Consider the following 23,025-nt stretch of genomic DNA (forward strand, 5'->3'; position numbering starts at 1 on the left):
ATGTTAGTGACTCCTTTCTCCCCTCCTAACACACAACAGAGAATCCAGCACCAGATTTCTGTCTAAATTTCTGAGTTCTCTTGAGCTGAGAGAGTTAGGAGCCTTTAAGGTCTGTCTGGGTCTGTTCAGAGGATTAACTAGGGGTTTCTCAGAGTTATGAAGACCTTGGAGATTAAGAGCACAGCGCCTCTGCATCTCAGGGGGAGTGGGAGGCTGTGAAGCCTGTGTCTGGGGAAACTGCTAGGAGAGGCATCCCTGAGCTTGTCCAGGGCAGCCATGCTTGGAAGGTGAGCTGAAAACCTAAAAGTCCAAATGCCTGGATGTCGTGGGATGATGTCAGGCAGAGATTTATTTATTTACTTTAATAAATAAATTTATTTACTTATTAAATAAATGCATTTACTTTAATGCAGATAGGGAGTACTTATGCCTTGTACACTAAAACTCTTGTTTTAGCCCTGGCCGCTGTGGCTCACTTGGTTAGAGTGTCATTGTCTGGTAGACAGAAAGGTCATGGGTTTGATTCCTGGTCAGGGCACATGCCGGGGTTGCAGGTTCAGTCCCCCTTTTGGAGCACATAAAAGAGGCAACCAATAGATGTTTCTCTCCTTCTCTCTCCTCCTCCCTTTCCCTTTCTTTAAAAACCCAGTAAACATGTCCTTGAGTGAGGATAAACAAAAGAAAAAACTGTTGTTTTATGGTCATTACCTTTTTTAGGCTGCATATACTAATTAGGAGATCAGATCAAGAATATAATAACATAGATAGTCCCTAGATATGTGAACGCCTAAAGTAGGGGAAGATCAAGTAGCCGAAAGAGCAGTTATTGATGGCGACCACCAACAAATTCTGGACCCACTCCCAATATCTGCCACAAATTCCTAGAATTCTCAAATCCCACGGAGGAAGTGAAAGGGGGCCAAACATTACTAAAATTGAATTTCTCTCCAACTAGATGGATAGAGATTGAGAACAGATATAATGTGGTAGAGAAACATATATTAGGTGTGCTGGGCATTCTACATGCTCTCCTATGAATTTGCTCCACCTTCTCTCAGCCTTGCTCCCTGGCCCACATAGATGCATTCACAGGCTGTCTTGCTCTGTCGTTTAATGGGGTTCACTCAGCGCCAGATTTAGGGGGAAAGGAGCAAGGTCCCTAAGGCCTGCTTAAATTTTGTGCTTAGTCCTGACCCTGTGTTCACCGCTGACAATCAGGGTGGAAGAGAGTAGAGCTGGGTGTGTAGTCCCCAGCCCTCCCCACTGCATTGAGGAGGGTTGGTTGCATTCCTCCACTGAGACCTTGTCTCCTATCAGTCAGACCTCTGATAGGAGCAAGGAGCATGGTTCTTTACTCCTTTAAGTGTGTAGACGGGGTGGGTGTGAGGAGCCAGGGAAAAAGACTTGGGGTGATATCTGGCTCCCCACTGCTGCTAGACCTAGGGTACTATACCAGTCCTTATTATCACCCTGGAGGACACCACAATTCCTGCCCACACCTTAACAAATAGTGTGCTTATTAAGGTGTCTCATTTACCTGTATAAGTGTGCCTCTGTTTCTTGCTCAGCCCTAAGTGACATAGGGTATAATTTGTTTTGATCCCTACAGCTGTGACCCAAATTCAGTTCTTTTACATTTAATTAATGAAATGATTTCCTTAATATTTGTTTCTCCTCTAGTTTCCTGGCTCCCTTAGTAGTCAGGGTCACTATCTTTGGGCCACCAATGTGTCTGCAGAACCTAGCAATGTGCTTAGCATATAATAGATGCTCAATAAACACTTGCTGACTGATGCGCTACCTTGGTCACAATTTTCTCACCCAGAAAAAATATCAGGTATATTTGATTCTTGCCTGTTAGAATAAAAATTTAGCAACAGTGGAAGTAGCCTGAGAAAACAGAGGTGACTTTGTCTTCTGTCCCTTTCTCTCTGATATATCATGGATTTCCCCCACTCCTTTAATATTGTCTTTGTCATTTTCTGGCTACAAATACCCATGTCTGGTAGATATAGGAAAACAACCACCAGTAAGCAAACTTTGGGAACCCCTCCCCCCCAACAAAAGTACAGCACATGCTCATTTCTCCTTTATTGCTTCATCTTCCATCTGTTCATCTGGGATAATATTGATCAAGGAATGAAAAGACACTGCACCATCTCCTGAGTCAAATGAGAACAGTCATTCTCAAATCACAGAGTATGACATTTTATGTTTTGCAACATGAAGAGGAAAGACCATTTAATTTATTTTAATGTGTTTCATTTGAAGCTAGATTAGATCATCCAGTGAACTCATAGGTTCTTGACTTTTAAGACCAAACATTGTGCAGCATCTCATTTTCACAGGGGCTGTCACTGCTGTTCATATTAACTTACATGTAATCAACTCAGAAGTTAACCTGGAATACCAAACCCAAAGCCTGTAAACTAAAAGCCAGAGTAACATGATTTTGGGAAAAGAATTGCTCTTAAATAAGCGGCAGCTTCATGCTACTTCCAAGTGAGCATAGCTTGGATGCTTCAATATTTCGATTTATTTTTGTGGTTGGAAAATGTTATTTTAAAACCTACCTTACTTTCATAGGGTGAAGAGTTGACAGGATGATGGAAAATTCCAAAAATAAATAAAACCATCACTAGTGGTCTGTACTTGCTATCATTTCTGTGGTGAGTGAGGAAATGGAATAATTACTCTCGATCTGGAGATAAGACACGATGACATTTTCAGCTGGGCTTGGATAGGTTCTCAGGTGGGCGTTCTTGCTTCTCCAGAGAGGGAATCCTTTGAACCACTAAACCCGATATAGAATTGATAATATGCCATAACAAACAATTGCTATTTTCCACCATAGTTTAGACTGTATGATTGGGAATTAAATTGGGCAAATAAAATGTTTTAGTGGCTTATAATTGTAAGACTCCTGAAGACTTCAGTATTTGAAGCCTGGGGTAGTAAATAATGATATGCAGAGTAGACATTTAATTTTAAATTTGCACACTATCACAATTTTGTTTATCTAATTATGATTTAAGTTGAAGCTCAAATATTGGCAGATCACTTTCAGAAGATTGCCAAGTCCCAAATGGTACCCCCACTTCCCTTCCACTCCCCAACACTACCTTTAATCTTATTCTGGAATTACCTCTTTTCCTCTGACTAAAATCACAGAGTTTCATTTAATTGAGTTCACACTAATTATGGAATAACTATGTAGTACAGTTTAGTTCATCTTGCCTATCTTGTCTAGGTATCCTCGGATGATTGCTATAGATTACTTATGTTCCCTGCAGGCTACTTTTGATGGTATCTTAATTATTGCCTCTTATTATTGCGTGCTTAAAAAAATGCCCTGAAATGTGTCTGTCTTTATTTAGCTTGTCTCTAATGCTTGATGATCTAAAAAACACAAAACTTTACTTAGCAACTTTTTTTCTTTTCAAGCTCAGTCATGTGAAGTTCTTTGTGACTACTTTTTACAGACAGGAAGAGCAGGACCTTTTAAAGTGGATCTCTAGCCATCCACATTGGGACAGGAAAGGACAGCTAAGTAGCAGAAATCTGGATGTGAGCATCAGTATTTTTGCTTTAAGCATGGCAGGTTGGATTGGTTACGCGGCTCTAGGAGCAGGGGAAAGATGTTGAAAAGACACATAAGACAAGATCATTCAGAAGGGCTTGTATTCTGTAAAATTATCTGCATGACAGTGTACCCCAGCAGCTCTTCTTTTTGGCTAAAAAAACAGTCAAAAATCAATTGCCCCTCCCAGTGCATTCACAGAAGAGACTAGAATGTGAGAGAAATCTCAAGATGAGGATAGACCAATGTTGTCTCTGAGTCCCAAGGGCCGCAACATGTTGATAAACTGATGCTCAGGGTTACAGCATAGTGAGTGACGTCTTGGGTACATCCGCATGGCTCCTCATCAAAGATTCCCAGACGAGGTGAACAAGCCCACCAGGCAGAGGGGGCCAGTGAGCTGCCTGGCTGGTGGCTTCATGCAGAGTCAAGGGCACAGTTCCCAGGAGAAACGTGAAGCCTTAAAACTATCCCCAAAGAAAGTGGTCATGAAGAGAACCCAGACCTAAGATCCAGAGAGGAATGGATTGACCCGAAAGGATCCTCAAGTTAAAGTAGAATCAAAGAAACTCAGCCTTGCTGAGATCAATGTATGTCAAAGATCAGGTAAAAAAAAAAAAGACCTTTTCAGGGGTTTGAATTAAAAGACAAAAGGTGGCCTTCACTTGGCAGAAGCACAGAAGGACCGTTATTAAAAAGGTAAGTGTAACAGGCATAAGTTGGGGGATGGAGATTGAGTTTATTCTATCTAGAGAAACCAGGGGAAGTCAGGCAAATAGTGGCAAACCCAGTCTTAGAGATAATCCTTCCAGCAAGGGAAGAGGACAGAAATGGCGAAGACAAGGATAGAGGTTTATAGGTCAAATGGTAGGGAGAGGAAAACAGGAAAATCACATGGGTGAAGGGCACAGTCATATGTACACCTAACACAGAGGCTGTGACAGCCTGTGGTGTGTATCTGGCCTGCATGCAGCCAGTATTTGTCCTGCTCCACTTTCAAAATTGCATTAGTTAATAACATTTTAAAACCAAAAAGATTTCACATCAGTCAAGATTTCTGGCTCCTGGAGAATGGGAAGATCTGGCAAATCTGTGCTCAAATTCCTGCAGAACGATGATACCGAGCTCAGTGAGAGGCAGCTGCCCCGCCCTCCCCCATTCACCCAAATGCCCCATCCCAGGCCCACGTTAGCTGCATATCCTCTTCAGGTAGACATTTGTGTTGGTGAAGCCATACTGGCTTAGGCTGAGTATGACAAAGGCTGTGTGTCCCTGCCTGGAGTGATTTTCATGTGTGTGTGTGTGTGTGTGTGCATTTTTACACATCTCACAGACATTCACCAAGCACTAAGCTAAAAACAATCGCAGACCTGTAGACAGCAGACCTACAGCAGCTGGAGCAGAACTACACCCCATGCACACATCGTTACGTGGAAGCTGCACCGTGGTGGAAGGTGAGACACACAGAGACAAAGGTACGTGGGGACTCAGAGCAGGACACGGCCACTTCAATCTGAGTGAACATCAAGGAAGCCTTTGTTAAAGAGGTAATTTTTTTTTTAAATTAGGGACTATGTTTTTTAAATGCCTCCAGGATTTAAGAACTTCATACAGGTGATTGTTGATACAGAAACACTTGATTCTGCATCAACTCCATGGATATGAGTATGATATCTATGCAGGATTGTTCTTGCTTGGATGGGTCAGAATTCTAGTTGCAAAGTGACTTAATAGACCCTGACTAGGCAATCACATCTTCACCAGGAAAATAAATGTACTGGGGTCACTGAGTGGCTTTTAGTCCTCTACATCCTTTTAATGAACTGCTTTTTAAAATTATGTTTAAGTCCATTTGCAGCCCAGTGAGAGAATCTCACTGTGAGAGGAGAACTTACTTCCTTGCCTGATGCAAGGTCTGGTCGTGTTCTTTAACAATGGCAGCAGGGGTCAACAAAATGTTCAACTGTTTGGCTTCTCTGATGACAGGAGAAAGGAAACCAAGTGACCACAGTGGGTTTGGTTCAAAGCTGGGCTGAAAGACTGGAGTCACTTTCTCCAGTCCCATTTAGGATCATCTCTTAACTCAGCATTTTTTTTTCTTTTCTATTTTTTTGTAATCAGATGTGGGTTTGAGAAATATGCGTGATATCATAGGGAAGATGTTATCTGTAAGCCAAAACTGCAGATAATGCTACAATCATTTCACAGTGACTGAACAGTTTTTCTGTTTTATTTGCATTGAGGCAATTTTAAAATAAGCTTGCATGCCTGAAAACATCTGGGTTTGGGGAGAACCACTAACTATTCTCCTTCCTTCTCCAACACCGGTGATAGAGTGTAGTCACGCTGGACCTCCACTCAGCCTCAGAGCCTTCTGACCACGGCACTTCAGCAACAAAGTGGTCACTAGGGTCCAGAGGAAGCCACACGCCCTTCCCAGAGAGCTGATGGAGGAGGAGAAGGCAGTCAGAGAGGGGAAGGTGCTCTGGGTGGGGTCATTCGTCCAGATTATCCCACGTCACGCTCTTGCCGGGCATTTCACCCCCATTTCTCCTTAAACCCCCACCCATTGTCACTCTTATTCTAGAGATTACAAACTGGCCGCTACATCAGACAAAACTACCAGAGTCTGGGGGCAGGGAAAAGCGTTTGTCTCATTCCTGGTAAGCATAGCAGAAAATCAGTAAACTGGAGAGCATGCCAAGCCCCACTCCACCTTTAACCTTCTCTTCAGGGGCAGGGCGCTCCCTGCGTCATTTATCAGCAGCTGCAGAGTTCAGGCGTGTCCTTTACTGAGCGCCGACTCTGAGCCAGGCACTTGGGTCGTGCCCTGTCTCCCCAGTGCCCAGCATAGTGCCCGTCACACAGCAGGTCCTCTGCTGACATCTGTGACGTGGCTCAGCGAAGTGAGGCTTCTCCTAGAGACACCTCCCTCCTCCGCATGGCGGGGGGGGGGGAGGGGATATTTCCGAGGGGTCGCCCTTTCTCCCTTTCTAGTGCAGTAGACTCTTCCGCTTAAAATAAATGTTTGTAAATTTTTCTGATCTCCAAAGCAATATACGAACATTAGAATTATTGAACATTAAGAAAAAGGTAAAATCATAATAAATACAATTTTTTAAAAATATATAATCTTTATTATATTTTTCTATTACCATTTAGACCCCATATACCCTCCTCCCCACCCCAAATCACCATCCTGTTGTCCATGTCCATCTGTCCTTTTAAAAGAATACAATTTAAAAAAAATTAAATACAGATATGCAGCTTGCTGTTAAAAATAATGAAGTATATCTATCTATTGGCACACTCCTGAAAGGTATCCAGCCTCTATTTTTGAGTGACAAAGAGTGAGTTTTGGGATATTACCTGGCCTGGCCTCAGGCAGTGATACCATACCAGTAGGGAAGGAAGAAGTCCCAAATCCTGCACACTTGTCCTTCAGAGGAGTGTGGTGATGAGCGCTGGAGGAACAGTGACACAATGTCCCTGCTTTGGTCTTCCCATGACTTGGTGGGACCCATTTTTCCTAATTCCCTAACTCATATTCTATTAGGACATAACTATTCAATTTATTTAAAACGCTTCCCAATAATTTTTCATTACCTGTTTTTCAAAAGTTTCATCAGCATGTAGCTTGTCATTTCAAAACAAAGTTTGCCCATTGGTGAGAATATGTTTTTAAGATTTTATTTGTTTCTCTTTAGAGGGAAAGGGAAGGAGAGAAGGAGAGAAATATCAATGTATGGTTGCCTCTCGTGAGTCCCCTGCTGGGAACTGGCCTGCCACCCAGGCATGTGCCTTGACTGGGAATGGAACCGCGATCGTGTGGTTCGCAGGCCCGCACTCAATCCACTGAGCTACATCAGCCAGGGAAGAATATTATTTATTATTCAATACTTCTTGGATTATATGTGAGCTTAAAGTTTTGTTCATATGCTTACTGATAATTTGTATGTCTGAGAGTCGACTATTTAATTCCTCTTTTTTTCACTAGAGGTTTCTTATATTGATTTATAAGAACTAATTTCACATCATAAATACTTATCTTTGTCTATCTTAAACAGTCCAATGTTTTCTCTTGATTATTTGTCTATTGATTTTATTTACAGTGTTCCACGATACGTAGAAATTTGCATTTTTATGTGGCAAATTCTATTAAAATGTTCTTTTATGCTTTCTGCTTTTGTGCTTATAAATTTTTTATCAATATTAGCTACACAATGTATTTCCTGTGGGTCTCGCTAATAATTTTTTTGCATTTCACTTTTTAGCCCCCTTGGATTGTATTTTGCGGTTGTGTCGGAGATGAGTACCTAACCTGACGTATCTTCCCCAGAGTAATCCATCTTCTCTCTTCCAGCCCCCTACTGCAGTGCCCAGGGGGCTGGACCACAAGTGTAGAGAATCCGTGGGAAAGGAAGACATGCCCAAGAAGGCCCACCTCTCCTGGTGTGCCCCAGGCTAGGGCAGAGGGCCTACCTTGCTTCCACCATTCAGAGTCACTTAATATCCCACTGAGTTTTCTAAAAAGAAAGCTTTACAGGCATCCCTAAGTATCCATTAATTCCAGACCATAATAGTGGAACTTATCTCCTTTAGGCTGCTGAATATTATTTTTCTTGGTGTAAGATATAATTTTTTTTTGGTTTTGTTTTAATTCCCATGGTCACTCATGATACCCTTTGCAAACGAGGTGGATAAAATGGACTCCCAGCTTCCCCTATGCCGTGGGATACAAGCCAGGCTTTCATGATAAATTGCACAGAAAAAAAAGCAGCAGGAGTTCCTTGTTCCGAAATGCGAGTGGCTTCTGGCTTTGCTTCAGTGACTTTGTTCCACGTTTTTTTCCTGAATTCTCAGACAAAAGTGATAATGAGAGTTTAATCTCTAGACTTGCACTATGAGCTGTTTATTTTCCTTAGACTCTTTTAAGTCCCACACAGCTTCAATTTTAGCCACTAGAAAGGGCATTTTCAGGCTAGCTCTTCCCTGGGGTGGGCATAAGCCAAGGGTGCAAATCTAAGGTCTGCCATGTTTTCCAGCTGGGATCCAGTGTACTTTCATCATTTGCAAAAGACTGAGGGTATAAACGAAGCTGAATGGCAATGAGATGAAGGATGTAAAAATGTCTTTTCTTCAATCAGTTGGAACACAGCTATCCTTTCTTCGTATTTAAGATTTTTGAAAATATTTATTTATTTTTTATTGTCGTTCAAGTACAGTTGTCTCCATTTTTACCCCACCATGGCCCCCCACCCCACCCATCCCTGTCTCCCATCCTCAGACCTACCCCATTTGGCTTTGTCCACGTGTCCTTTATAACTGTTCCTTGAGGGACCTTCCCCTACCTTCCCCCTCCCCTCTGGTTACCATCAGTTTGTTCTTTAATGCAATGTTTCTGGTTTAAATTACATATTATACTTAACATTATTCTGTATTAGTTTTAGATACACAGTATAGTGGTTAGACTATCATGAAACTCAGCTAACCTTAAGATATACGCATTCACTATTTTTAAGTTGTAGTATTCAATATCTTTGTAGATGCTGCTACTCTGGAATTTTCCACTCTACTTCACTGTAGAGGCCTGGAATGTTCACGGTGATTCATGCTGTAAGACCTGAGCAAAGGTGTGTGTTTATTTCTCACAGATGTGGAACGTGTGAGAACTAAGGATTCCTTCAGTGAAATCCTTCCTTGAAGTAGGTAAAGTATTGTGTGGTCAAAGGGAGTCGCAAAGTCCAACAAGAGTGCTTTGCTGACATTTTTAAAGCATTAAAACAATTTTTCCAAAGTCTTATGAAAATAACACTTTTGATTACTATGCAATGCTTGGAATACAGATAATGCCATATTTATGTATTTATCGAAAGCAAACCTCACTTGGCTTCTGGCCTCCTGTTACCCATATAGCATGTGTGATTTCTAGGATACTGTGGCAATTTGCTGTTAGAAACTCTTCCAGACTAAAATTTACTTGCATTTGAGGTCTTTAATCAATATGCTACACAGTTGCCTGATTTGGGAAATTTCTTAATGACGAGTATATCCGGTGACTTACCACCAAAATTTTCCACAGAAAATGATTAAACAACATTCTCAAGGTTACAGTTTTTCAAATATTTGTCTCTATATTGCTGCTTGAAGTCAGATAGAAATTGTATACTAGTCACTAGGGCCTCCCCAGAAATTCCCTGTTCACTTGCTTTTGACTGAGTAGTACTTCCAAGTCCTGTTATGTTTGACAGGGCCATGTGGCCCTTCTAGCCAATGAGTTTCGAGAAGAAGCTATGATGTCACTTTTTAATCCAGTTTTTAAATGCTGATATAAGACACTGCAGAGCTCTCTTTCCTCTGGCACAGCAACTGACAGTGTTCAAGGTAGAGTCTGCTCCATCAGCTCGGGACCTTGAATGATAAAGATAGGCAGAAACCTGCTCGTAACTTGTAATGGCTATATAATATGGGAAAGAAATATATCTTTGGGGCCCAGCAGCTTCAGAATACATTGTCCCCACATTAAAAGGACCGTGCAGAGAACCCACTGATCTGTGGCCAAGATTGGTTGAAGAGAGGATGCTGGACAGGTGGAGTTATGTGTTCATATGCATTTCTTAATTATGAAGAGGAACCTGGGCAATGGACTGAGAAATAAACTGCAAGAGAGAGAGGATGTTGGCGAAGATACACACTTTTTTCAGACAATTACCATTTCTTGTCCTATAGCTTAGGCTTGAAATTTGCGTAACAATTCTCATATTGGAAAGACTCTAAGGTATTTGATGATAATATCAGATTCTTTTTATACTGAACCCTAGTTTTATTCACATGACCTCTTTAAGAAATCACACTAGTTACTATTGATAACACTAATTAAATAATTGTTAATATGAATTACTATAACATTGTTACTAATAGTGCCAAATATAATAGCAACAACAATAATAATAGTAGTAATTAATGGTTTCTATTTAATGTTTTTTCTACTTCCTTGGCATGGTTGTAAACGTTGTACATGAATTATCTCATTTAGTGCCAACCACACTCTGATTCATACTTTATAGAAAGGGCAGTAGAAAAGGCCCCATTCCTGGAAGTGGCAGAACTCCTATTTGAAGTCGGGGCTGTGCAAGCCCACAGACTGTGAGCATAATGTCCTGTACCTCACCGCTTTTGGGGGCTCAGGACTAGAATATCAACTTTAATAAAACAATCACCTCCATTGTATTTAGTCAAGCTTTTTACATAAGGATGTTACAAATTAAAAATAATTTAGAAGGTAATTTTAAGGAAATTTAAAAGTTCTGCACCTATTGTCAGATGAATTGTCTGGTGGCCTATTATCATAAAAAGGCATAATTTTCCAATAAAATGTGAATGTCAAAGTAAAAATTATGGACATGGTTATGTAATGCTTTTATTTTTGTTAATGAGAAGGGATGCTGAGATCACAGTTAGTCACATGTTTACATACGCAGGCTTCTCAGGGGCCTGCATGTGTCAGAGCAGGGGTGGGCCTACCTGGGCATTTCTACTGCTTCATGTTCCTCTCTTGATTCAAATATTGTGGACCAGTCGACAGGTACGCTGCTTTCTTACACTGTCTCTGAGTAATTGTGAGACCTGAGCTAGTTTCTATACCTTGCTAGATCTCATTTTATTTATTTGTAAAATGTGGGGTTGGGCTGAGACAAACCTAAGTCATCTGTTTTGTCTAATATTCTCTTTTTTTCTCTCCATTATGTTCTGATATCACAAAACTGCTGTTTAACTGGCAGCTGGATTCACAGATGGGCCAGCCAAGGATTTTGGGGGGGGGGGACCAATTCATGAGAGGAATGTGGTGGGTTGATATTGTGTCAGTGTAGCAAATCTGGAACTACAGTTCCCAGAATTCCATTCTGTGTACAGCTCTGGGCTGGGGTAAGTCACAGAGGACTTGGGCACAGGATTTGGAAGGTAGAAGTGAAGCAACAGTGATAACCCCTTCCCGCTCCAGAGGCTGGTGCAGGGGAGGAAGTGCTGTTGCTGCTCTGGCATGTTGTCCTTCATCTGCGGACACACCTTGCTGGCATGTGGCAGTTCCAACTAGACTCCCTCTTTCAGTTTTTCTAACTCCTGGGTCAGATAGAAGGTTCCGCTCCTTGACAAAGGATTCTCCTTTGATACTAATATTTTTCCCACCATCAAAGCTGAAGGCTCAGAGGCAATCATTCTCACACAGATTTCTGTCCATTCTCCTGGGTTTCGGCCCATTCCTACGCGGTTCCTCTTGAACTTGCCTCCCCCTCTCCAGATCCTTCTTCCATTCCACAAGGCCAGACTGACTGATATCCTAGCCACAGAAGCACAACACATTCTTGAACCCACAGTCAGGTAAGATCAAATCCCTGTACTAAACCCTTCTTATATAAAATCCCCTAGTGGTTCCGCTTCTGTGATCTAACCCCGACTAACACAAGTTGCTAAACAGCTCAGGGAAGATAATTAGATGGAGAAAAAGGAATCTAGCAGAATTCTTATCTGAAAAATAATGTATGTGATTGGAAGGATTTCTTGTTAAGCCATTTGGGGGACTCTTTAGTGGGAAAACTTATCATCAATATTTATTAGCTTGCCTTTTGAGGACGGGGGGCAGTTCAATTCAGGGATTTTTGTTTTTCTGAAAGATAATGCAAGTTAGTGGGTCAGGACTAAACAGCTTGGGGAGGGGCACAACGGAGAACAAGAGTGTGATGGCTGATGTCCCGCTCCCCCCATTCCTCATGTGGAATTCAAAATCATCTCTAAATGCTTATTAAAACCTATTTTACAAATATATATTTGAAGAGCTTCTAAATTATTATTAGGCTCCTAAAGGCAATGCCATGCCTTGATGTGAAAACCACATGGTATTTCTACCACCAATGCCCAAAACACAGGATGACTTTTCAAAAATGGCCCCTCTTCAGCCCCCAGGGTGTTAGAATGAGCCGTCAGCCTGACTCTTACGCCACCCTAAAGCAACTGCTATCATTTCAGAAAAATTGTGCAAGTTCCTTCACTAGTTCATTAAGGCACGTCTGGGGCCTGATACACAAGCAGCATTTCTCTCCTCGATGTGAGTAACCTTCAAAAGTTTCAAATTCTCAGAAAATAACGTTGGAATTGTGAGATGCAGACATCCCCAGCTGCATGGTGTTGTCTCATTCAACTTTTGTTTTGTGCCATCATTGATAAGAGTATAAAAGAATTTTCAAAGGATCGGAAGGAAGGAAAATCCACAAATGTAATCTTAACAGCATCCATTAAAAATAAACAGATGATAATGACTCATGATAAAAATATTCGAGCACTTGTTTTTTTTTAAGAATGTATTTATTTATTTTTAGAGAGAGGAGAAGGGAGGCAGAAAGAGAGAGAGAAACATCACATTGCTCGTTTCCCTCTCACACCAATCCTAACCAGGGGAGCTGGCTCACAACCCAGGCACGTGCCCTGACCTGGAATTGAATGGTCGACCTTTCAGTTTTGTGTGGCGACATCCAACTCACTGAGCCACACCGGTCAGGGCATGGATACTCATTTTTCGTGTGATTGAAGGGTCTGTTCACCCTTAGGAGTACATGGCAATCAGATGCGGAGGGTAATCTCGAAGCACTCCATAAACATTATTCACCAGCAGAGGTTTTTTTTTTGTCTGTAAAAATTGCAGGAACCCCTCTTTTCTGTGTTTAGCTTCTGTGGACTCCCCTCTGTTCATAGGCTGAGCAGCCCCTCAGCTGGTTGGGGGCAGAAACAGAAAGGGGGCTGCAAAGCGGGGCATGGTGTGTGGGCATTCGTGAGGCGTGCTGTTCAGAAGTAGCAGCACGTTCCCCTTTTTCTTGGCTCAGTTTCGCATCACGTTTGCATTTGTTGTCTCATAATAGTGGCTTTCCATATGTCAATTTGGCTAGGCTTCCGTGCCCAACTGACCAATCTCGATGCTGCTGTGAAGGTATTTTTTAAAGATTCAATTAACATTAACATTTCAGTAAAGCTAATTATGCTCATAATGTAGGTAGGCCTCATTCAATCAGTTAAGGCTGCGACTGAGTTTCCCGAAGAAGATGGGATTCTGATGCCAGACCGCCTTCAGACCCAAGGCGGTGTGTCAACCCTGGCCAACACCGTCCACCTGCCAGCCTGCTCTACAGATGGGGGCTCGCCAGCACCCTCACATCTGGGAGCCAATTCCCTAAAACCTCTCCTCACATCCATTTTTTTAATAAGAGAATGAATCCAGTTCTATTTATTTACTTTCCAATATGTGTAAATCCTTGAGAGGCCCAGCATCTCACAGGCGCTGTGTCTGGTGGCCCGGCGTCTGGTGGCCCGGCAGGAAGGTTGCTTCGGGATTTGGTGCACACCATCCCCTCCTTCCATGAGCACAAACTCCCTTTCCCAGACGACTCTGGTTGTGTTCGCTTTGCCCTGGGAGTTGCTGTGTTGTTCTCTGCCTCGTACGCATAAGCACACTGCTTGCCCAGATAGAATTAATTCAGTTTCATTGCGAGCATAAACACTTTCAATTGGACGGAGATCTGTGTGCTTCCTCTGGTTCTGGAGACCCTGCCTGTAGCCAGCAGAAATGACCCTGGACCATTATAGAAATCCTATTCCCAGCAGGCTCCACAGTTGCCAGAAGAACCCTCACATGGATTTTTAGTTTTTAATGCATAGGGTGAGGTGGCACGCTGGAGACGTTGTTCAGTGTCTGTTCCTGAGTCAGAACTGAGCTCGCTACAAATCCCTTTCAATGGCCAAATTGCTTCCTAAACCAAATCTCAAATAGTAGCTATTTCCCAAGGTTTGTCTGCATTTCAGATGTTGAGCCAAATTGCATAATGCACTATCTCAAGACCCAAAATTGCCCCATGAGAAAGTTACTCACATGGAAGCTCATCTGAACTAATGCTGAGAGGCATCACTCCACACACCCGGGTCAGAGTGCTGAGCAGTACTGGGGTTAGGTGCCACCAGAGACGTGTTGCCCAGTGGGGCCTGGGAGTTCACATCCCCTCTGGTAGTCCTTAGCCAATGCCTTCTCATGACGGATTATGAAAGTCCAGTTTCTTGCCTCGGGTTAGGCTGATTGTGAGGTCTAGTCCAGAGCACCCCTGGGGGATCCTACTCAGTCTCCACTATAGGCCTTTGCTTGAGGTCACACCTTTGCTCAGCTTCCATCCCTTCCCTGTCCTGTTTCTTTCGATCCCTTACAAGTCTTTGCTAGAACCCATCCTTGACCACTTGCATATGCATCCTTTCCCAGGGTGTGATACCCATATCCTGGCCTAAAGTACAAAGTGTTGACCTCAGAGGCCAAACTCTTCTCCACTACCCAATGAGAGATTCACTCTAAAAAGCTCCATGTATTCTTCTTTATAAGAGAACCCTCTGATGAAGAGCAAATACAACTAGCTACATAGTGTACATACATCCATTCATTCACCAAAGTTTATTAAATACTTAAGATGTGCCAGGTTTGAAATAGGTGCTGGAGGTATTATGTCAAACAAGACAGCAAGTTCCCTGTTCTCATGGATTTGCATTCTAATAGTACAATAGAAATAATAAACTTACCAAAACAAAGGCTCAAGGTAGTTGTTGCTGATGACACAAAGCAAGTGAACCTGGCAGGGCTCCTTTCCACAGCGGGTCAGGGATGAGCCCTGGACTGAGCCAGCGATGTTCTCCTGAGACCCGAACCCAAAGAGGGAGCTGATCACCTGAAAACATGGCCCCTGGAGAGGAACGTGCGGATCCAGACTCCGAGGGGCGAGCAAGCTTGGAGAGTGGGAAGAACAGAAAGAAAACCAGAGTGGCTGGAATGGAATGAGGTGGGGAGAGCGGGGGAGGGGATGAGAATAAAGAACAGGCGGAGGCCGGGTCTTGGGAGGGCGGTACACCAGGGCACGGCGTTAGGGTTTTGTTCGCTGGGTCACTGCAGGCGGTGGATGTTTCAGGAGAGTGGTTCCCACTGCCCCGCTGAGAACCAAGGCCGAAGGGAGGGCCCTTTGGCGTGAGCTTGCTGTGGTTCACAGGGAGGATCCTAGCAGCACAGGCTAAGCTGGTCACGTGGAAGAGGGGAGATGGAAACAGATTCGAATCTGGGGGTCAAGCAGCCGAGCAGATGTGTGGCCATCGACAGCGATGGAGACACGGGTTTGGGGAAGGGCTAAACCATACTCGTGTAGGTATAAAGCACAGCCTTTATTATATACCTTTAGTTTGATGAAATCTGACGTTTGTTTTGGCTCCCATGGCCTTTAATGAAGAAATGTAAGTTGACTCGCAGCAGACAGTGCCTTCAGTGTTGAGTGGGCTGCTTCTGCCCTGAATACGGTCCTTTCAGGAAGCCGAGTTTTCTCCCGCCGTCAGGGGTGTTCTCTCCGGGAAATCCTCCCCTGGGGTCGTCTATTCACAATTACACAGAGTCCCAGTCTTTGACACGGCAATCTGGGGCAACGCCCGCCCCCGGAGGTCAGCACTAGGCGTTTGGCGTCCTTGGCCCTGGACTGTGCCTTTTCCACAAATCCTGAAGATAAGAGAAAGGAAAATGGGCCGGGACTGAGAAAAAGCGCCTGGCTCTGATTTCAAGGGTGAGCCTGTGTAAACATTTCTAAACCGTGATTCTTATTCCTAAACACTGGAAACTGGCTTTTAGAATGAAACAATAAATCCCTCTTCCCGCAAACACCAATGCTTATGTTTTCACCCTTTGGGTTCTAAGAAACAGAACCTTTGCTTTTCAAGGGAAAAGGGTCGTTGTCATTGTCATTATCTTAAGGAATTTCTGGTTTTAATGTCAGCCCTCGACAGGCTCCCCCAGGTAGGATCGTGTTGCCTGGTTGGATGAGGTTCGCCCTCCAGGTTTACAACGATGGTTTCTACCCAGACTGGATCCTCGATATTCTTAGCACTCGGAGGTTTGCCATAAACAAGGTTTCGACTCTTCTTTAGATTTTCCAGGGTAAAGGGGTTTGTTATTTTGGTGCTGAAGATGGACAAAACTTATGAAGAAACATTTTTCATTTCTTCAGAGAAAGCTTTTGGTCCCGCAACAAGGGCCCCGCCGGCCCCACCCCAGTTATTTTGCCACAGGGTGCATGGAGGTCCATCTGTAATGTCAGTCCCTCGCCAGCAGATGGCAGCCACACCACACTGCGCTTTGGCATTTAGGTGAAGCTTCCAACATTGAGAATTTGTCCTGTTCCCGAGGGGCGGGTCTGTGTCTGGGTGGAAGGGGTAACTTGTATAGAGACTAATTCCAGGAAATCCACTCCATAAGATTTTGGCTTCGAACCTGAAGATATACTTAGTTGAAAAAAAGAAACAAAAATCGAGTAAAACAACAACAAAAACTCCTTAAATAAAGCTGTCAAAATGAGCCATGAGGTGAACATCCCAAGGTCTCGGGGTTTATTCTGGGCTTTGTTTCACTGATTCGTGGATCAATATAACCAGAATCAAGGGGCTGGCATGAAAACAGAACGGCCAAGGGAATAAAGCTGGAAACAACGGCAGACGCATTTTATTTTCAGGAGGATTAACTGCACTCTGGGTAGCTGAACGGAGCCGGGAGGAAATAGGAGAGACTCAGAGATGAAATCAGAACTCTTAGGAGAACTTTTCTTTCTTCCACGTGGATGACATATTTGAAGGGATTCTCGGTAGAGAGAACGGGATTTTTCTCCAGCTAGAAGGAGCGACAGTACTTGTTTTGCTCTCTTCGTCATGCTTCCCTGCCTTTCTGCGCCCCGACCCCGACCCCAGCTGGTTTTGGTCACTCTTTCTTTCCCACCAGTTAAGTGGTTCCTTGGCTTTTTGTAGCAGGTGTGACAGTTTGGGGAGAGGTGTAGGGGTTACATGGCATTAAGTGGACATTCCCATCTCTCTACCTGCAGTTTGTTTTCTGTGTCTGAGCGAAAAGGCACAGTTTATCTTTGATGATTAGTTTGTGTTTTTGAGTCTGTGTCCCCAGGAATGGTGGGAAACAGGCCTCCCCCACAGTCCACTGTTAGGGGGGAGGCTGCCTCCTGTGGAAATGGGCTACATGGGGATTTCTACAAATGCTTTCTTTCCCAGAGAACTATTTACACTAGGACTTTGGTTTCTGGCCCAACTTTTTAGGGAGATCCTGGAATGCACAGTAACAGAACTATGCACAAACTTGTGAGAAAAACTACAGATTGAAGCATAAAGGCATCAGTAGAGGTGTTAACAGCTGCCTGGTTCCATTGCCCTTTCTGTGTCTGTTCAGTTTGCTTATTTTCCACTTCAAAAAGTGAGTAGTAATGTGATCACCCATCTGTATTTGAGCAGGGTTCGGATGCACAACCCACCTGGGGTACAGACAATTAGGGGGGCATTACCCATAGAGAATTTAAAAACACACTGGAACTAAAAGTAGGTCTGTTTTCAAATTGCCACCATGCCCAGCAATTCTTAAGCACTGTCAGTGAAAAAAATCGTTTTCTCGCCTACTTTTGAAACATTGGTCACGGTTGCAGCTGAGTTTCAATAACATGTATTTATGCTTCGAATTAGCACATTTAAATGACCTCTTTAATAAACACTGGATTCTGCACAAAAGTTAATTCAGAGGACTCCCAGCTGTGCAGTCAGCCTGCAACCCGTGTGGACTCCGCTACCAAGTTCATTTCCAGAGGAAGTCCTAATGATTCAGAGTCCTCGGAACTTGCTTCTGGTGAAGTCTGTGTTTTGAATTCCCATGGCACTATCTATTCCTGCATTTAAACAGTACATTTGAAATAAACAAAGATAGCTGTATGTAATTTATTCTTTTCTGAATTACACTTTTCCCCCCCTGGTGCGAGGAAACCAGACATGAAAACATTTGCAAACAACCAAAATCAGTTTAATGATCTGCTGAAAACAGCGAGCTTCAAGCTTGTTCCTTGCAGACTGGTACACAAGACATAGTGGGAAAGGCTGTTTATGAACTATGCAAAATGTAAGGAATTGGACATTTGCAATGAGAAGTTAATTGAAATAGAAGAAAATACCCAGGGAAACAACCAAGATGCTCATCTTACGGGGTTGGAGAGATAATAAGGCAATGTTTGATGTTCTGATTACTTCCCCAAGATACAGACATTTGCTCTAATGTAGAAGAAAAACTTATTTTTTTACTAAGTGCAATAAAAATTTAAGATGCATTTTTGGTTAAAGTATTCTAGTGGAATATTTAGGACTTTAAAATTATGGAAGTAACTAGAATTGATACCAAAGAAACAAAGACGTGAAGAGTATGCGATTTCTGAAATGCCTTAAGAAATGGAATTCTTATGGAGCGTGGCCCTGTGTATACTGCTTAAGAGATTTCTTAGTGTTTCTACCTGCTGCTTCATGTGAAAGAAACTTTATGACTTCAAAATGAGTAAAAAATGTGTTTTTCCATCAACTGTTGGTGAACACAGATTGACAAAAAGTCCATGTGTTAAACAGAGATATATAAAGAAAATTAATTTTAACAAAATTATTGACAAATTTGTAGAACATTAAAGCTAGAAAAATGGAAACTATGATTTTGTTGTTTATTACTAGAATAGGTCAATATGTAGGTGTACGCTTTTCCCATTTAAAAATGCAATAATGCCATTAGAATGAGTTTTCTTATGTTGTTATATTATTTTATTATTTGTCAAAATTTAGACATATATCAAAAGTCCTATAAAACAAAAATTTCATTCTGCTTTGTTTTTCTGACCCCTTTTTAAAAATGTCATAAGTCAAAATAATTTTCTCACATTGAGGAAAAGGGTGTTAAAAATGGTCCTCTGAACATCAAATGTAGCACGTAGAACCTACTGACTTTTCACCATATTTACTCATCACAGTGCACTAGGCTGTAGTAACAAAGACACTGAAGTCTCAATGGCTTACCCCAATGAGAATTTATGTCTTGCTAGCACGAAGTCAGGATGGACATCCCTGTTTGGATGTCAATCCTTGGTGGCTTTCTGCAGGCATAGACTAAGGGACACACCATCTTGAGCCTCCATTACATTGTCACTTCAGAGTTGCCCTGATGCCATCCAGCTAGCAGATGGGGAAGGAGATATGGGGATAAGAGGATGTTGAAATTAAGGCAAGACATTTAATGGACAGGCTTAGAAATCACACCCAACTACATGGAAGTGGCCAAATCCAGCCACCTGGTAGCAACCTAACTGCAAAGCAGGCTGGGAAATAGTCTTTCTCTGTGATAGGGAAGAGGGCACAGGCTTGGTCAGCATCTAGTCCGCTCCGTCACTCCATCTGTGCCCATGCTGCTAGTCCGGCCTCTCTCCACCATTGCTCTGGCCCGTTGAGTGTTGTTTCTGCAGTCTCCCCCTGCTCTTGGCCATGCAGTGGTGCATGACTAAACAGTCAGTGGTCTCCAGACCAAGCAGGTGAGCTGCTTTTTATCAAATGAAAGAGTCTGTGCAAACCAGTAATTTATAAATAGTTACATACATAGTTGTTCTGGTTGGAGCAGGCAGATGAGCCATCAGAAACATTATTTAACTGGGCTTTTCGTAAACTTATACAGCCTCCCCTTAAGGCCCACCCAAGCCATTCCTGGGACCCTAACGCACCTTCATGTAATGAATTCTGGACGCTGATGACTGGAAGTTGAAAAGCATAGCAATAAACAAAGTGAAGCCATTCATGTTTTTCAACAGGGAGTGTAGTTTATAGAGATTGTGTGGCATGCCAGGTTGCCACACCCTACCCTGTGCTTTTTAACTTTATCTTATTCAACTCCACTTAACATTCCTTAAAAGCTTCCCGCTCATTTCAACCTTTATGTTCACATTGCCGCCCTTTAGCATTGTTTCAAATGTTCGACTTGTTTTTTATTTATTCAGCAGTGGGTATAAGCATCAGGAAAACTACAAGAGGGACTTGATGTCAAGGGAAAGAATTCTTATGACGTAAAAGTCAAAGAAAACTCTGAAAACAAAGTTGAATATACAACGCAATATTAGTAATGTGGAAGGAACCTTTCTCTATATGTCAAGATATAGGTTATGTCTCTTGTTTATTTTCCTAACCCCTTCAGTGACCTCAAGACCCACCAAGAATCATCAAGCTCAAAGGCTGCTTTGCAGGAACCCAAGCCAATCCCCAAAAGCCCCCACACTGGGAGAGGGAGCTTTCTCTCAAGTCTAGGATTTTCTNTGAATATACAACGCAATATTAGTAATGTGGAAGGAACCTTTCTCTATATGTCAAGATATAGGTTATGTCTCTTGTTTATTTTTCTAACCCCTTCAGTGACCTCAAGACCCACCAAGAATCATCAAGCTCAAAGGCTGCTTTGCAGGAACCCAAGCCAATCCCCAAAAGCCCCCACACTGGGAGAGAGAGCTTTCTCTCAAGTCTAGGATTTTCTCCTGTGCAAAGAGCGCCACTGGGAATAGCTGGCATGATGACATGGGTGTTAGAACACTCAGTTCGTTTGTCCTGACTGTATACTGCATGCAGGCCGAAAGTCTGTCTTATTTGTAACCCACGCCAAAACTCAAGTGATCTTGTACTTGTGAGTCCTTCCTCATCTCTCCCCAGTCTGCCCATCACTACCTCTAGGCAGAACCAACAGAAGTATGGCCTGTTTCATCCAATTTACTGTTAACCTCATTTGCACGGGGCTTGTCTTCTCACAGTATCATAGACCAGGGCAGAGGTTTATAAACCACTCTGCACTAGCAGAACAGACATAGAGAGGGTTGTCTGTTTAGAGATCTTTGCCTTCTCTGGCCTGGACCCAAAGCACTGCTATCTTATTGCATTCTTATGATTCCAGGAATGTAAACACAGTCCCCACAGTTTACACACATCACAGTTACGCTATTTCCAGCTTGGTTTCTTTTTCTTTACTTGCATTTACTTTCTCCTGGAACAAGCCTGGAATTGCTAATTTAATTATTACTTATCCTTCTGATCACTTTACACACACAAGATACCAGCGTCCACGCTGCTGTCAGAACAGTGTATAGTATGGGCAAACCATCCTTGAAAGAAACTCAAATATGGAGTAGGAGGATTATTGAGTTTTCTGTGATGATTTCACTGAACTGATTTGCATTTTCATTTTTCATTGATCCATGTCTCCCTCCATGGTGGCTGGGATGAAACCTTAGAGATTTGTTCATGAATAAGCTATCAGATGTTGGGGGAGGATATATGACTGTCTATCCATCCACCTAACACATATTGATCTTTGGATAGACATAGAGTGACTAGGATGAAATATCTGTCCTCACATAGCCCCCAACAAGTACACAGGAAATCATGTAATATCTGCTAACAATAGAAACGTGTATGGAATACAGTAGGTTCAAGGGGAGTAGAAAGGGATGGGACAAATAGCAAAAGGCAAAACATAAAAAGAGTCTAGACGAGGAAAGACCAGGACATAAAGAAATGGCATCCAGAAAGCTAAGCGTTGATTAGTGGTATTCATGGAAATGAGGTATTGGAAATATCCCAAAGTTTCAACACTGCCCTATTTGGGTGGAATCTTTCAGTAGCGAATGGTCTGAAGGAATTATTGGAAGATCATTGATGCTCTGAGAACACAGAGCAAGGACAGGAGAAAGCATGGAAAAGAATGCTAGAGTCTCTCGAGACCTTGAGGGAGATCATCTGGCTTAGGGAATGAGAACTGGAGGAGAGATGAAGAGAGGGGATAACGGAGATAGGAAGGAGGGAAGCTGGTACAGGGTGTGCTTGGGTGGCCCAGCCTGTGAGCTGCCTTGGGCCTGTGTCAGATGAGCAGGGAAGAAGACGGATGCTAGGAGGTAAGAGAACAGTAGAAGGGACATTGCAGGTCATCCAAAATGTATATGCCTAATTCTAAGTTTGCCTAGCATTGTTTTTTCTTGTAGTCACATCCAGAGGACCAGCAGGTTCCTATAGATAATTTATAAAGTAAGAAATGATCAATTAATATCTTCATTGACTTACTCATCTTTCATAACCAAGATGTCTTAAGCCTCTGAAAAATTTAATATGCCACTGGTGTGGTACATGATAGCTTCTAATGACATATTTGTTTTTTTCTCTCTCTGAGATATTTCATTCTCCTTTGCCAAGAAGAACTTCTTGAGGGAAGGAAAGAAAATACTATTTATCACAAAGTCATAGAACAGTAAAATGACAACAAACTCACAACTATCAACAACTGAACCTAAAAAAAACACCCCAAACTGAGCAAACAACTAGAACAAGAACAGAATCACAGAAATGGGGATCACATGGAGAGTTCTTAGTAGGGAGGGCGAGGAGAGAATGAGGGGAAAAGGTACAGGGAATAAGAAGCATAAATGGTAGGCACAAAATAGGCAGGGGGAGGTTAAGAACAGTATAGGAAATGGAGAAGCCCAAGAACTTATATGTACAACCCATGGGCA

This window comes from Sturnira hondurensis, unplaced genomic scaffold (assembly GCF_014824575.4).
Source record: "Sturnira hondurensis isolate 20B ecotype Veracruz unplaced genomic scaffold, ASM1482457v3 Scaffold0006413, whole genome shotgun sequence".
NCBI lineage: Eukaryota > Metazoa > Chordata > Mammalia > Chiroptera > Phyllostomidae > Sturnira > Sturnira hondurensis.